Source organism: Numenius arquata, chromosome 9, assembly GCF_964106895.1.
Source record: "Numenius arquata chromosome 9, bNumArq3.hap1.1, whole genome shotgun sequence".
Taxonomy (NCBI): Eukaryota; Metazoa; Chordata; class Aves; order Charadriiformes; family Scolopacidae; genus Numenius; species Numenius arquata.
In genome coordinates, this window is record NC_133584.1 from 30,248,938 (window position 1) to 30,265,699 (window position 16,762).

General features: G+C 38.3%; 1 protein-coding gene across 2 annotated transcripts in view; it reads right to left on the reverse strand.

Annotated features, from left to right (window-relative positions):
• The window catches only part of SMAP1 (small ArfGAP 1), a 105,612-nt gene that overhangs the window by 36,794 nt on the left and 52,056 nt on the right, over nucleotides 1-16,762 (reverse strand). The window lies entirely within an intron of this gene.

Sequence of the window (16,762 nt, forward strand, 5' to 3'; positions counted from 1 at the left end):
TGGGCATTGGCTTTCACCTCAGAGGTTTCTTAAGTACCAGGCTATCCTGATAGAGCAAGATGATGTAGAAATAACAGTAACTAATATTGTCAACCCAGCCTCTTTCCTCAGCGGAACCGAAGGAGAATCAGTGACCCACGACTGCTTGGAAACAATCGAGGCGGTGTATTCCAGCCGACCAGACCTGAAAGAAGAACCATTAGAGGATGCAGAGGATTCCTGGTTCACCGACGGGAGCAGCTTCATTCAACAGGGGATACGCAAAGCTGGCTATGCGGTAACCACCACAGAGAAGGTAACAGAGTCCAAGGCCCTGGCCCCAAATACATCAGCTCAAAAGGCTGAGATTATAGCACTAACCCGAGCCCTGGAATTGGCCAAAGGAAAACGGATAAATATCTGGACAGACTCTAAATATGCTTTTGGGGTGGTGCATGCTCACGGGGCGGTCTGGAGAGAAAGAGGACTCTTATCTACACAAGGGAAGCACATCAAACATGCTGAAGAAATTCTCAAACTCTTAGATGCAGTATTACTGCCTGCCAAAGTAGCTATCATGCACTGCAAAGCCCACCAAAAAGGGAACACCGCTGTGGAACTGGGTAACACACTGGCGGACCGAGAAGCCAAAAGGGCAGCGGAAATGGGTAATGCAGAAATACAATCCTTGGTCCCAGATGGTAAGATACAAATTGACGACGAACCTAAATATTCTAGGGATGATCACAAATTGATCAAAGACTTAAATGGGAAAAATTGAAGGGAAATGGGCCAAAACCCCACAGGGAAAAATAATAGTGCCTTTTTCGTTATTATGGGCAGTGGTCATGGCAGAACATAGAAAATCCCATTGGGGAACAGAGGCACTTTACAGATACTTGAATAGGCTAATATGTGCTCGAAATCTATATGCCACTGTCAAACAAGTCACTCAGCAGTGTGAGGTATGTTTACAGAACAACCCTAAGACAGGCTCCAGAGTCCAATTTGGCCAGATAGGGAAGGGAAACTATCCGGGACAACAATGGCAAATTGATTTTTCAGAACTTCCAAGAAAAGGGGGGTTTCGATACCTATTGGTGTTAACTGATACCTTTTCAGGATGGCCAGAGGCATTTCCCTGTCGAACCAACAAAACAAGAGAAGTGGTCAAAGCATTATTGCATGAAATTATACCAAGGTTCGGGGTTCCCGCAGTAATTTCCTCGGACCGAGGATCTCATTTCACTGCAAGGGTTGTTTCAAAAGTAAGCAGATTATTGGGTATAGACTGGCAACTTCACACCCCATACAACCCACGATCGAGTGGTCAAGTAGAAAAGATGAATCACTTGATCAAAACGCAAATTGTGAAACTAGGCCAGGAAGCTAACTTGGCCTGGCCTCAATCACTACCCTTAGCCCTTCTCAGGATAAGAACAAAACCCAGAACCAAAGAAGGTTTGAGCCCCTTTGAAATACTGTATGGGAGACCATATAGTGTACAAGACGGAATATCCACAGAGCTGGGGAATGAAATACTAACAGATTATTTGATAAATTTACAGAAACAGCTCCGAGAGGTAGAAAAACTGGTTCTGGGAACAAGAGCTCGTGGGCTGGATGGACCAGTACACGAGATCGAACCTGGGGACTATGTATATGTTAAGTCTTTTACAGATTCACCACTGAAGCCAAAGTGGGAAGGTCCCTTCCAGGTACTGCTGACCACTCACACAGCCATAAAGATTAAGGAACAAGCCGCTTGGATCCATTGGACTCGCGTCAAGAGGGCTCCAGAACCCCAATGGACATCAACGCAGGCCGGACCCCTGAAACTTCGCCTCCAACGAAAAGATGGACATTAATGACATTAATAGTCATCAACATGCCAGGACTTTGTATTTCGGGGGGAGGGACATGGGATGTGAATACATATTCACGAAATCTGGAAACATTGGTAAGGGCTACTAATCTGTCAGACTGTTGGGTATGTACTACCCTACCCAAAGGAGAAATGAAATTGCCTCTATGTGGGGTGGCAGCAAGCAATTGGAACAATGCCAACGAAACCTGGCCTAAATTTTGGGCAAAAGGGGGGGATGAGTCGAATGGGTATTGTGAGTATGATGATAATATTTACCCCTTAGGACCCAGATTTGATTTACAAGTGTTGAAAGAAGAACTTGTTGTATTAATTAGCAGTAACAATTGTACCTGGGAACCTCGTGGTTACCTAACTTGGCTTGGCTTAAACAACTGTTTATGTTTCTAGTAGCAATACTTGTGTTAGGAATTTTAGTGTGTGCATTAACTAGATGTCTTGTGTGTTGTACCAGGGGGGGCCAAAGACGAATACATTCAATGGAAGAAGCATCAGCTCCATGAACGAGTGGAATCTGGGAAGTATTTTAGAAATCAGATGGAGAGGGGGAATGTGTTATAGGTGATTGTAAAAGAATTTACAAAGTTGAAAGAAAAGGGGGGACTTGATTCAGAAAACAAACGGTTACAGGTTGTTAGTGCGGATGTATTACAGTCTGGGAAAGTACAAAAGCTCGGGGCCCCAGTATTCCAAGATAAAGAAATGGCCTTGTGTATAAGATAGCGGGAACAGCTGCATGTTAAGGAGGTGCTGAGGAGGAACCTAACTGTCTGGGAAAGGTGTCCATCTGGTCAGGACAGGGGAGGAGATTTTTGATAACGAGTTCTTAGAAATAATTAGAATAGTAACGCCTTTAATTATAATAACCTTAATGAATATGTATGCTTTTCACCATAAATGGATGCTTGCTTCACAAACCGGTGTGCAAGTTTGGCGGAGAAATCCCCCTTGCACCCAGCGCTGCAATAAACATACCTGCTTTATAACTCTCTGCGAGTTGTAAGGTTTGTTTCCGCGCGTCACTACAAACCAATATTACCGTTCATTGAACTCTCATAATGCATTGCTCCAAAAATACCACTAATAACACCAATTCTAGTTCTATCCAATTTATGTTAAGCGCTTTTCTTGAGTTAGTTGAAACCAAATAAATCATCAAGTAACACTGTTAACTACTCTATTCATACATCAAGTTCTAGCATTGATTTTAGAGATTTGTTTTCCTGATACATTACTCTAAACCAAATTTTCTAGTCAATAAGGACACTTCATTGACAAGAGAACTGAAATCTACTTTATACCACATATTTTGCAAACTAATTGCCTGTGTGGGTCTGGCTGGGATGGAGTCAACTTTCTTCATCACAGCCAGTATGGTGCTATGTTTTCAATTTGTGACTAAGCCAGTGTTGGTGACACAGCAGTGCTTTGGCTGTTGCCTGAGCAGTGCTCGCACAGCATCAAGCCTGCTTCTCTTTTCCCAGGCTCTGCCCCTGCAGTGTGTAGGCTGGGGCTGAGTAAGAAGTTGGGAGGGGACACAGCCAGGGCAGCTGACCTGAGCTGACTGAAGGGATATGCCATACCATATGACGTTATGCCTTCTGATCTCATCCCATCAACACATGATGCAATACTGACATCACACTTTTGATAACCCCATCATTTTAGTTTTGCTAGTTTTATGCAATCATGTTTCTATCAGCCTTTGTTTTGCTAGTTAAAACAAGTCACCTCTAAGCCCCCTCTTGTTTAATAAACTCAAGGAGTACACACACACATAGACATCAATACCTCACAATTGTTGGACCATTTTCTTCACAACCACCTTCTCTTCCTTTCTCTAGCGTTCTACAGACTTTGCCAAGCGGATACAGGAGCACATTAGTCAAGTGAATCAACCTATTTATGGAACTTGCCTCACAAATCATAGTGATTCACAAGTTCTGTTTCCTCATTGAAGCTTAGCGTATGCAAGCCTCGATGCCCTGCATTTGAGCTTTATAGTTTTGCAGGAGACTCATCCAAAAATAAACTCCCACTCCCTGGAATGGGCAGCTATATTTTCTTGCAGAGACCTAGACAGCAAGTTTGCAGAAGATGTGACTGTGAAGAACATTAAGTAACACCTGAAGCTTAAGTTGCATACTGTAGGAATTCCAATGTCTCAGGCAGGCATTTAATTAGATTTTGTTCAGCCAGTTATTTTTGGAGATAAACATTACAGGAATCATTCATTCTGCCTCAGAGAAAAGAAAAATAATGGAAGCATTGCCAAGTCAATTCTCCTCTTTCCTCTGTACAAAGATTACAGTACAGCACATACAATGTTGTCCAAGGGATATGGTTATCTCATGAGGAAGACAAAAAGGAGGGTCGCTACCGCCTTGACTGACAATCACACACACCTATTAAATTCACACATCGAACATGATATGCTGAGGTCTGTTGCTGCTGTTACCCACGCTCCTTTTCTGTGAAACAACAGCTTGTCCTTCCCTGACTCTCAGCACTGTTCCCACAAGCATGTTGGGCTACTAAGTGTATGAGAAGACGGGTAGGAGACGAGGGTGGTGGAAAGCTTTATGCCAGTTTGTGTGGTTGGTGGGACAGACAAATAAGTGAGGTCTTAGACTTTGAAGGAGAAAAAAACCAGTAATATTCAGATCTAGCAGCAACTACATTGCTCTTCAGTTATCCCCATTCTCTTTTTTAAATTATTACTGTAACAAAATAGGAAACCAATCCAAGCTTGTGAAGTGGTTAAAGACACTGTAATCTTTTCAGAACATTTTTTAGTATGACCATAGACTCCAGAGCCTGTGGTCTGTCTGAACTCTGTATTTTCGGGCTATTCTTCTGCACCTTCCTGTTCACCAGATTATTCTCCTCTGACAGAGCACATTTTGCTCTAGAATTGACAATGGTGACACAAGCTTCTTTTGGTAGCAGCTGGCTCAAAAGTGCTAGCACGCAGTGAAAATACTGTGGTTATTTTTCATTGTAAATGAGTGACTTTGGGAAAAAAAAAAGAATAATGTTAGGTAATTCAAGTTTCCCTTTTCTGGTTCTGTAACCTTATACCAATTATCTTCATATTTACAAACTTTGAAGGTTTAATAGTTCTGAAAGACATATGACACCCAATAGAAATGTAAACCCCTCAAAATACTTTAAAAACAAGTGGAACTTTTGCTGAATTCACTACTACAAGGTATTCATGTAAATAATTCAGGAGGTTTCAACACCCGATCGATTGTTTCAACAATCCGATCCCAGATTCCAGTCCAGTTATCTGCTCCTATTTTCATACTTTAATATGACGCACAAAAAATACTTCACATTTTCCTCAATTTTCTACTTCAGTGAAAAATTCCTATGAGTCTAGAATTCAGTCTGTTTCATACACATCTGGCTACCCATGCATTTCTAATTTCTATACCCTACCTTAACTACAAGAAGCTTTATGAAAGCAGGAGATCCATCATATAATTTAGCGAAAATCACTTCTAAGCTACTTAAAAGCAACTTGCAGTTTACTCACTAGAGCTCAAGATGCTTCTATGGTTACTGAACAAAAATCTTCTTTTGCTGGTTAGGTAGGAATTGGCATAAAGTAATTGGATTCCTTCCCTCTTCATTACCTGTTTGCAATAAAACTCGCAAGACAGCATAAACATTTGAGAATTCCTATATGAGAAAATAATGTTAGTAATTTACGGTAAGTTTGCAATAGGTTTGTAGATACGATTTTTCCCTACAGCTCATATACTTCTACTATATGTGTTAGTTTAGTCTGTATCTATTTAAAGCATTACTCACCTAGGTATCTTCGAATTTTTAAAGAATGCTTTTACAACTTTTGTACCTGACATGTCAGTAAACACTAATCCTTTCATAATATTGAATTTAAATCACTTTGAAGATGAAGCACGTCATTCTGTTTACCCTCCTGTATGATACTAGTCTTTCTTTCAGACTTGTAGCTAAATACAAAGAAACCTAATAAATCAGAATAACTCTTCAAAATTTAGCATACTTTTAGCAAGTGGTGAACTTGTATTTTGCCTTACTAGCAAAAAAGCCAGAAAACAAGTACACTGTATCGAATCACAAGATGTACTACTATCATTATGAAGTTGTACAGACTACAGTGACTCTGCGAACTGATGCATTTCTAATCAAAAGAAAAAAAACTGCATGTCAACCAAAAAAAAAAAAAGCTGCCACTCTTATTTATAAAACTAGAATTACCTCAAAGAAACAGCTGAACCAAGGGGAAAATCTAAGTTTTAAATACTTAAGAGTCTATTGTGATTATTCCAATGAAGCACTCTCAGACACTGAGCTACTCACGCTGATGTAGGTAAGCTAATTTAAGGCATGTATACCAAGCAAACCAACAAAATTGAATTGCCTCTTTTTTTTTTTTTCTTTCTTTTTTGTAAACTAGGATTCTGTACACAAGAAGGTCATTCAGTTGAAACACACTCCTGAAGGAAAACATTTTTAAGTGATCTACAACTCCACTTTAAAAACCTGGGTATATGGATTTCATTAGATTTTCCCAGTTAGGGCAAGGCACTCGTACAAGATTATGTAAAATGTGTTACATCTTTAGTCATTTGAATTAAAAACTTCACGGTAGAACTAACAGACAGCTGCACCATAATCTTATTCCATTAATATGCTTTTATCTAGGTCTAGGCTAATATGCTAATAATATCTATAGAAAGTGGATTAAGACTACTCCTTTGTTATTACTTATTGATCATCTAGTACTACCACCTTAGTTTAACTGAATTTAAAATGTTAGCCAAGATCTCATTTACTTTAGTCAATGAACTCAAAGAAGGCTTAAAACCTTTCACATATTGTACTTAGCTGAATCAGTTTAGCTCCTTTCTAATGCATCAGACATTCTGAGGCCCTTTTACCTTGTTCAAGACAAGGTATCCAACTGTAGAAGCATAATTTCCTAAAATGAAGTTGTCTTTATACTTACTGCTGAGACTATGGCAGAATATTAAAGATTCTTTCTTTTTAAATCTACATAGTAACAACCATATTTGAAATACCAGTTGTATGCATTCATTTTCAAACGTTATGTTCTTAAAGCTGATAAGTTCAGAATAGGATCTGAAAAAAGAGAGCAAGCTCTTTCGGTCAAGTTTGGCACTTGAAGAAGTGTTAAAAAATTGCAAGATGATTGCTAGGTAACAGTCACAACAAGAAGTAGGAACCTAAAGCTGAGCTGGAGATGGCAAGACTGCAGAGAAGGACAGGCACATAGTCTGAGTGCAGAGGATTCTGAAGCCGAGGATTTGAGCAGGGTTTGCTGCACCTCTAAATCTCTGAAATTACTAGATTTGAGCCTAGAAGCAAGGACAAAAAAGGCAGAGGGAAAGCTGTTTATCAACCCTTTTCCTGTTTTGTATTATCTTGTCATGGAACTTGATTTGGATAAAACCCAAGCATTGTACTTTTAATCCAATAAAACCCATTTTTTAAATGTTTTAGAAGAAATCATTATGAAGGAGAAAATCTAGGCAGATCTTAAAGCTGTAGCTGATCCAGTGTCCCATTACAGCATCTATAAATCCAATTAGGGTTGAGTCATTCCAAAGCATCTCAGTCTGCAAGCTGTGAAACGCAATAAACTTGGTGTGTATTTTTACAAGCTGTTTTAAATACATCTTCAGTTTTAGAACCGCATATTATGGTTATATGAAGTCAGCTTACATATTTCTACTCCACTTCTATTGAGCTAATTAGCCTGGGCAAGGCTGCAGTAATGCAGCTGTATTAGTTCCAGTTCCTCATTAAATGGTTTTCTTTTATAATTTTCCTTCTAAAAAACCTTTAGAGTCATATGTAATATAACATCAGCGTAGCCAATTCAGAACTAAGGGGTATATATTTGTAATTCCTTCTTCATATGTCTCCAGACAAGAATGAGCTATTTCAGGCACGGTAACTGACTGAGCTCACAGTGAAAAAACAATCCAATACAAGCATTGTTTTCCATCCTTATTCATGAAGGGATGCGTTTGCATTCTTTTCCTTGACTATAATAACAGTGCTTTTTTGCTGAAAAATGCCTTTTACATGAAACAAGTTCACCCAATATCAAGACCCTACACCCTTAGCCAGTCACCAGCTCAGACCTTGGATCTTTCCAAATGCTGGCACCCTACTCACTGCCTAGTCCAGCATGAATTTTGCCAGTAGTTGCACACGTGTGTGAGCACAGTACAGGTGTCTCCAGTAGTCGGTCTTAGACATGCTGCTTTTCAATAGTTGGCTTCTAGATGGCAGTGTCTCCAGCTGCTGACCCTTATGTTCCTCAAACCTACCATCCCTTTCTAGTGGTTGACACCAACCTCGTCTATCCTTCTTGTCTGGTAGTCCAACTTGAAGTTCACTAGTTTTTACACACAGATGCAGAAGAGACAACACACTCACACATAGTATGGTTGCAAATAGAATTTGGCAACGGCATAGGAGAGCCCGCAGTAATCAAGTGCAGGGCTCAGGCAAGCATACTGCCCAGCAACCTGGCGTATACGTGACTGGCCCTTTCTATCCCTGTCCTCCCTGCTTCCTCGTGCCTGTTCCACCTCAATCCACCTTGATTTCTCTGTTTCCCTGCTTTTGGTCTGTCACCTAACCATCCCAGAATAAGCTTCACACAATATTCTCTGCCCTATCCCCAAATTCTTTTCTCTATGCATCCCATAATAAATCCTATAGCCTAGTATGCAATCACCCCTGACTTGCCTGGCGTTCCTGTATTCTTTCTGGGTGGGTCTCTTTGCTTGGGTGGGGGGTCTTCCCTTGACCCACCCCACCACTCTCCTTTGGTGGACCTAGGAGAAGCAGATCACTGCACTCTATTTTGATTCATTAGATTACTCCTGTTCTCCTCTCTATCATTGTTCCTCTGATTTTTGCTGTCTTTATGTTTTAGTCACATAACCTAACAGCGTCACACTGAATATTGTTTCATATAAACCACCTCCGAATCAGGAATCTTCCTAATGGAGTTGCTTCTTGTGTCGGACTGATGCTATAATGACAGAAAAGATGCCAGTACAGGGTAAGCAGTACGATATAAACACTTTACAATGTCTCAGCATACTATGTCTATAGAGATGCGTTTAAAAAAAGCCTCTCAATCAGCCCCATGGAAATTCACTCCTGTCGCTGACAGCTATCAGACTGAAATAACCCCATAGGTTAATTTTTCTTACTTCTCTATCAGCTTGTTATTTCTTTTTTGCTGCTATAGAAGTACTTCATCATTCTCATATACAAATACATCGTTCTGTTTCACAAATGCAGAACTTAGAGGGAGAAATGTTTTATAAGTACTTATGCATCTTGTACTTATGACTTGTTCATGTAGACATGACCAAGTACTTATGACTTACAACCATTAGCTGTATTAGTTTCTCCTGCCAGTCAGGTTTTTTCCCACGGTTTTATTCACATTTCAAAGTTAACCACTTTGAAACAATTACTTTAGAAGCTAATTTTAACTGAATTAATCTTAGAAACTAATTAATTTTAAGCAATACCAGAACGGACTTCCTTTTACTTGAGTAAACTATTTTCTTTGTCTTCGCCCTCCACGTCACTGTCATCTTTAACACCAATTATCGAGAAGCATTCTAAACACAATCCAGTCTAGCAGTCTACATCTCAACTGGAAATGAGTCAAACTGCTTTCTACTTTTATTCCTCCAGTTTAAATAATGTAAACTTATATGAAATTTCTAGGTATTCTGAAAATGAATATTTAAATCATCCTTACTAAAAGTAAGGATCGCTAAAACTGTCTAGATTCACAGCTTCAAAGATTCTGTACAACTGACCCTTCAAAATGATATTACAAGAGCTCTGACTTGCTCGTTCAAGCACCCCTTTCAACATTAATACTGAGATTCAACCAAACCAATTTCTTTTGCACCACTAAAATAGTCTATGTTTAAACAAAGGAAAAAGATATATCTCCTTACAGTGTAAACTGAGGATTAAGTATATAAAACAAACAAAAAATCTGTAGGTTATCTTGAGCAGAAGTCACCCATGTCACTACACAGTATAAAATACACTATCTGTCTAGTAGACAAGCCTGCAATACCTTACTCTGACATGAAGTACAATACCCTCAAAGTTGAGAGAGACCGTACTTACTGAGCAGAGAGCTGGGACACATTTATTTTTCAGCTGAACACTGACTTGCATGGGTATCAGCCTCAGAACTGCCAACATTTTCTAGCTGCAGGCACCAATTTTATAAAGGAAAAATTTCAAGTGGAACTGAAAGACAAGCTCATCCAGTTGCAACCCTTTTTTCAACAGAGACAGGAGGCAATTAATTGCAGATGGGTTAATAGTGTTGATTGACATATAAGGAATTTAGCATTAAAGAGTTATTTGAACAAATAGGTAACCGGTGAATTAATTTTGTACCGTACTTATAATCTCACTATATTATCTAGAGTGAGAAACTTGTCCATTGCCTTCAAATTGTGTTAAAAGATCATGTTTCTACCTCATCTTGCTTTTACCTCCACCACAGCCACAGTGCTATCTTCCAAATACGTTTAATTTTGTGAAGACATAATTATATACCAGGAAGAATGCCAGAGCCGCAAAATTTTCTATGCAACTGTTCTTGTGCCATGAGCAACTATCAAAACATATTAAAGTCAACAGTCCAAATAAATACTCATTCCTTTCAGTAAAAAGCCACACAATCAATACCTATGTCAACTATGAATTTAAACTGGAAGACACTGAAAGTTGCATGACAGTGTTTGGAAGCGTGTTGAAACCTCTTACAACCTATTTTTTTTTTTTTTTTTTTTTTTAAAACAATTTAAAGCTTAAGCTAATGTTGGGGCTTTAAATATTGTCAGTGGCATCTAAAATCGTTTTTTTTTTTTGGAAAACAGAGTTACTATCTTGACTCTTAAGTAAGACCTGCACATCTGACAGTGCTCCCCACTACCCAATTGCCTTATCTTGATGGTCACATACTGGAGTGAGATCTCTCCCCTCTGGAGCTTAAGTACGTTCTCGCTTAAGCACAGTAAAATGAAACAGAACACACTAAGACACTTGATTGCTTTGCTCATGCTCCAATATTCGCATTATTTTAGGAAAATAAAGGCCACCTATTATTCAAAACAAGATAATACTATTATTTTCAGTGACATTATTTAAATTAAATGTCTTTTTCCTGTTACCAACTTCATCTCATCCAATCCTTACTGTTCTTTACATTCAGTTCCATCTACCAGTACCACTTCTGTAAAAATATCATGCTTTTTGTTCTTGCACATTTCATTGATCGTATACAACCTCCTAACTAGTACTATAATTTTTATAGAACTTTTTCGATGAGATTGTATATTTGCATTTCAATCATGCATGCTCCTGTGGTTACAAATGTCTCAGAATGAATAAGACATAGTGACATAGACGTTTTCATCTAAAGATAGCATCCATCCATAAATAAGGCTGATGTAGTTCATGCTTATTTAAATGTGGCCACTTTTTTTTTTCCTTCGAATATACACATAAGTGTATGTAGATCTTGCCTTCCAAATTGTCTCAAAGTCACCAGGAAAGAGGTGAAGCTTATCACAAGCAAGCAGGAGAAACCTGAAAATGTCATCTGTTACTAAGTCCTATCAACTGAAAACCCAGGGCAGTTTTAGGTTTTGACCCTGCACAGAGCAAAACTATAACCAAGGATCAATTAACATTAAGTATACATAACAATACCTTTTTGTTAAAAATAGTTTGGCAAGTCAAACAAAGGCCAATTTAACCAAAGCAGCCCTAAACCAAGCTTGTTGTCATAGTTTCAAGATTCCATTTCTATAGAATTAAAAAAAACCACCAACACAAACAAACAAAAGCCTACCACCCATTAAAACCGTTCTGCTGCAGATCAGAGTGGAGAGGATTAACCTGATACAGAAAACACACACTGGGCTGAGGAAAAAAAAGTGATACCCTTCCCGTAAGTTGTCTGCTTTTCCAACACTAAAAAGACAAATACCTTCTTCCCATCTGACAAAAAAAGGGTTTTCTTTCAATTGCTTTTACCTGCAGTATCTATTTCTTAATTTCTTTGTCTACAACTCCCAGTACGTAATAAGAGCCATGACAGATTAATTTCACTAATTAAGACTATTTTTCAAGGCAATCCTCAAACATAAGGAGCCCTTTGTTACCTACAAAGGGAACGAATCATACAGTTTTGGGAAGAATCTAATTGGATTTGCCTTTCTCCAGATTAGCATTAGAAGCAACCAAAGAACCCAAAGAATCCAATCTCTTCCATAAGTCTGAGAAGGTATGATTAGAAACGTAAAACCAGGCTGGGACATGTCCATAAAATGCAGACTGAGAGAACAAGAAGCCTTAAAACCCTTCACATTCTGGGAGGGGGAGGAGGCAGGGAAACAGGTTGTCCTAAGCCTTACCACATAGTCCTAACACGTGAGCCTGAACGTGAGACTTAAGTCTGAATTTGTGAAATCAAGGACTAGGAGTATAAATAAGAACATATATTCAGCCAGAGGGCAAAACACATTTCTGTTTTTCTGTTCCTCTGATATACACTTGATTACTTACATACTAGCACTTAAATTTATGTAAAAAATTAAATTTCTATAAAGAGAAAACATTAAAAAATGAAATCACTCAGGCAAATAATGTTTAGAAGTTTATTGAAACATACTATGAACAACTTCCCAAGGGATTTAACAAATATATCAATATGGTATCAAAATTAAGAAAGCCTTTAGAATATGTAGAATGTAATTCTGTATTTAATTCATCATTCAGGTCAGTATTTGCATAGTCAACGTATTCCTATGGCTTAAAAGTAAACACCTAAATATATCACTTCCACCAAACCGGTGTTTAAGTAGACACCAAAAATTTTGCAGCCTTTCATTCTTCCACTCACTCTCACGATGAAGGGAAGAACGCAAGCCCACTACTCACTCCAGCTCATTTTTTCATGTACAAAATGATTAGGATGATAATTTGGAAAACTTTGTGTAAGTAAAAAACATCCCCAGAGAATAAATAGGGACCTCTTGTCTCACTTGCCCAGACAGGTTGATTTCTGTGGGAGTTTTAGCTGTCTCTGGGGGGAAACAAACACACACACACAATGCCCTAATAAGCTACATTAAATTCTTCCCATTCAGTTACACAGGTGTTTGACATATTGGTTTTTTTCCTATATGAAGGGGAAAAGCTGCTAATATGATTTGCCCTTCCTTTTATTTGAGGGGTACTCTAGCACTTTTAAAATGCAAATAAAGTTATGTCAGCACCTCCGTAATGCTGGCCATCTGGTGCTGCTGGTGCCAGCTGACTGAGAGGCACCAGCTTACTGTTATTGCTGAGTATAAGCTTGCAATTTAGTCTCCAGTTTGGGGAAGAAAAACAGTGTTTGATATACTACCATTGAAAGATAACCTCTAACTGACCCATTTCTGTCACTTAAATCAACTCTATATACAAACGAGCCAATTTCAAACTCAAAATGCAATATAACAAAACAAACTAAACTCAGTGTCAAATAGTACTTCAGTTAATCAATCACTGCTGCAATCCTTCAGAAACATTCATCATCCTGCTATGTTCAGCAGAATGAAAAAAGTCTTAACTTTGAATGTCAATGATAGTTTGCAAAAGCACAAGTAGTTTGTGAGGAAAAAAAAAAGTTTGTTCTTTATATCCTAACCATTTAACTTTACTGTCCCAATACAACATAATCATGTCTTTAAAGAGCTTATTCTCCATAAATTAGATGTGGTTTCACAGTAACTATGGCCCTCAATAGGCAGTATTTTACAGCGAAACCATCACAATATTTTCCTGAAAGTCTTCCACTGATGTGAAACCTCTAAAATAAACATTGCAGAAAGCTGAATCCAAACACTTCCAAAGCATTCAGTGCCATGGACTTAGCTGAACTTTCTAATTTGGGATGTCAGAAGTACTTGCCAAGTTCTCCACAGGCAGTTTTCTAAATCACTTCTGGCTTAATTCTGGATTGCTAACACTGACGCACATCAGGTTTTCTTCATTCAAAAATTAAACTATATCAAAGTTGAATCCTATAAAAATATGAACATTTAGGCATATGAACTTTCTCCCTTTACTCTGGGAGCACTCCAAAGCCTCAAGACATCATACCTCGTGATGCCTTTTTTGTCTGAATTTGTACTGCGGATAGACATAAAAAGGTACGTCTTGAAAAAAACCTAGAATTATCCTAGTTGCTCTGAAATTCAAGAGCATTTACACACCTCAATCCAAGTTCTCTGCTCTAAATAGTGCAACACAAGTGCCTCTACTAAATGAAGTATTTATACCACTTGATTGTTTGCAAGCACACTCTTCCTCAGCCCATTCTTTGCAGCTCTTGTTTATCCTTGGGGGACACAATCTCCCCAGTTCACACAATGGCCACGTCCCAACCATGTCCCTCATAGTCCTGATCCCTCAGCCCAGATGACCGGACTGCACCCCATCTCCTTCCCTGTCACGCTTCCTTTTAGCCGAAAAAGGGTACAAGGCGGATAGGATGAAGACAGACAAGAGGATGAAGCTTATCTGAAGTGTTCCTCTCTGCTATGAGCAGAAACTCTACCTAAAATGTCCACATAGTTTAAATTTTAGTTGAGAAAACTACTATGAGGCTTTCATAGCTCCCTCACATGCCAGCAGAATATGTAGGCTACATATGCTTTTTAAAGTCACCAAATGATGCAAATTGAGCACATTCAATTACTCAAGGATGAATAAAAATCCTACTCAGTAGACAGACTAGAAATAAAAAAGGAGTTCAGTGTTTTGTTCTGTTCCCAAATGGAGAACTTGTTCAGTCAGCTCAGGCAGAAAAGGAAGGAGAAAAAAAAAAAAGAAACAAGAAAAAAGGCTGATTTGGAAAATTTCACCAACTCTAGCCGTGCAAGAGTCATTAATAATAAAGGAAAGCTCCTCAGCAGCTGATGAAAGGGTGGGCAGGATGAAGAAGTTTAAAAAATGGCTATTAAAAGCCTAGCTTTTTTTTCTCACCTACAAATTCACAATTTTCATCTGTTACCATCAACGAAACACATAAGGCTGGTGGTCAAACTACTGACTTTCTTCCCTCTCCACTGCTGAAACGGACTCTTAAAGTATCAGATTAATTTTTTAAGACAATTCAAAATCTCTAAATCTTAATTGTGTGTACACAACACCTAAAAATTGCTTTCATTGCACGCAGTCTGCCTTGTGCTATTATTCTTGCTATTGGCCATAAGAAGCATGCAATTAGCTCAATTTGATTATTTATTCTTGCAGTGCAACACAATTTCATATTGCCAAAATTGGCATTTGTTGCTTGCAAACAAGCTGGGCTTTGACTGGACATCTCAGCTCCACGTAACCTGGCCCCAGGTTCCATGTCGTGAAGAGCTGTATAATAATTGTTTCAGCATTTTTCTTAATTTTTTTTTTTTTGTTTTTCTCCAAAGTAACTGTAAGGTTAAGGTTATTTTAAGCATGAGCACTGAGGAAACTTGAGGTCTGTAATTGTGGAAATGGCACGGGGAGAGGGAGAAGAAGGACCCCGGGAAAGTTATGCAAGTTTCTCAACTTTCTTCAATTAGACTGAATAAAACCAAACATTACAGCTGCCAGTAGCTTGGCAACGTCACTTATTTTATTTTATTAAGAATTCTGCAGATCTGATGTGGAACATCACATCGTTGGCTGCTTCCAATAAAACGCTAATCACTGTACTAGACTGAATCTGTAGGTGACATAGTAAGATCTTGTTATATTACAAATTACCCAGTAATTTTGTCACAGAAAGTGGAACAGCCCAGAAAAATAGTCAAACAATTATCCTTGCTACTCACTGTTCTGCAGCAGATCTCTCTGTTCTTGAAGAAATTCTACTCTACATCTGAAATCACTGTCTCCAGCTTGAATGTCCAAAAAAAAAGATTTCCAAGCTACAGCAATGTTTTTAGCCTTTATGACTAAAGTATATTGTTCTAAGGACTGGAATAAAACATTTAATTTGGTTGGGTGCTCTTGTAAAACTTCAATAATCAACAATTTTAACATTTTTGTTGTCATAGAATCATGGAATCATTCAGGTTGGAAAAGACCCTTGGGATCATCAAGTCCAACCATCAACCCTACTTTACAAAGTTCTCCCCTACACCATATCCCCCCAACACCACATCTAAACGACTCTTAAACACATTCAGGGATGGTCCATAAATATGCTTTAACCTCCTACCATATGAACCTGGATATCCTTTTCCCCTAGCTCAGTGAAGCTTTGCAAATTGTCATAACAAAATTTGCTTCTACACTAACTTATTCCAAAACTACTTTCTAATTTCAGAAAAAAAATATTTGTATTGGGAAGGGGCTTTTTTCCCCTCCAAGTATGCACACATTTTTGTATCTTGTTTTTATATGCAAAATAAAAAACTTCTATTTGAAAACTGAACTAGAAATACATCATCGTGTATTCACTGCAATCAAGATGTACTAATATACAACTTTTCTTATAATTGTAACACAGCACAGTTGGGGAATAAACTGACAGATGGAGATTCCAATGTGTTCTGCAGAATACACTAAAGATGAGAACATACTAATAGATTCACATCATCTGAGAGAGGACATCTGCCTTTGGAGAAATTATTCTATTTAATACTTAAATTCCGCATTCCATTTTTATTTAATATTAACTCTATACAGAAGTGTACATGAAATTTTAATTGTACCTATGTACGTTCTGCTCATTCTGCTTTCATTTAGCTGCGTATAGAACCACCTTAACTGTCATGT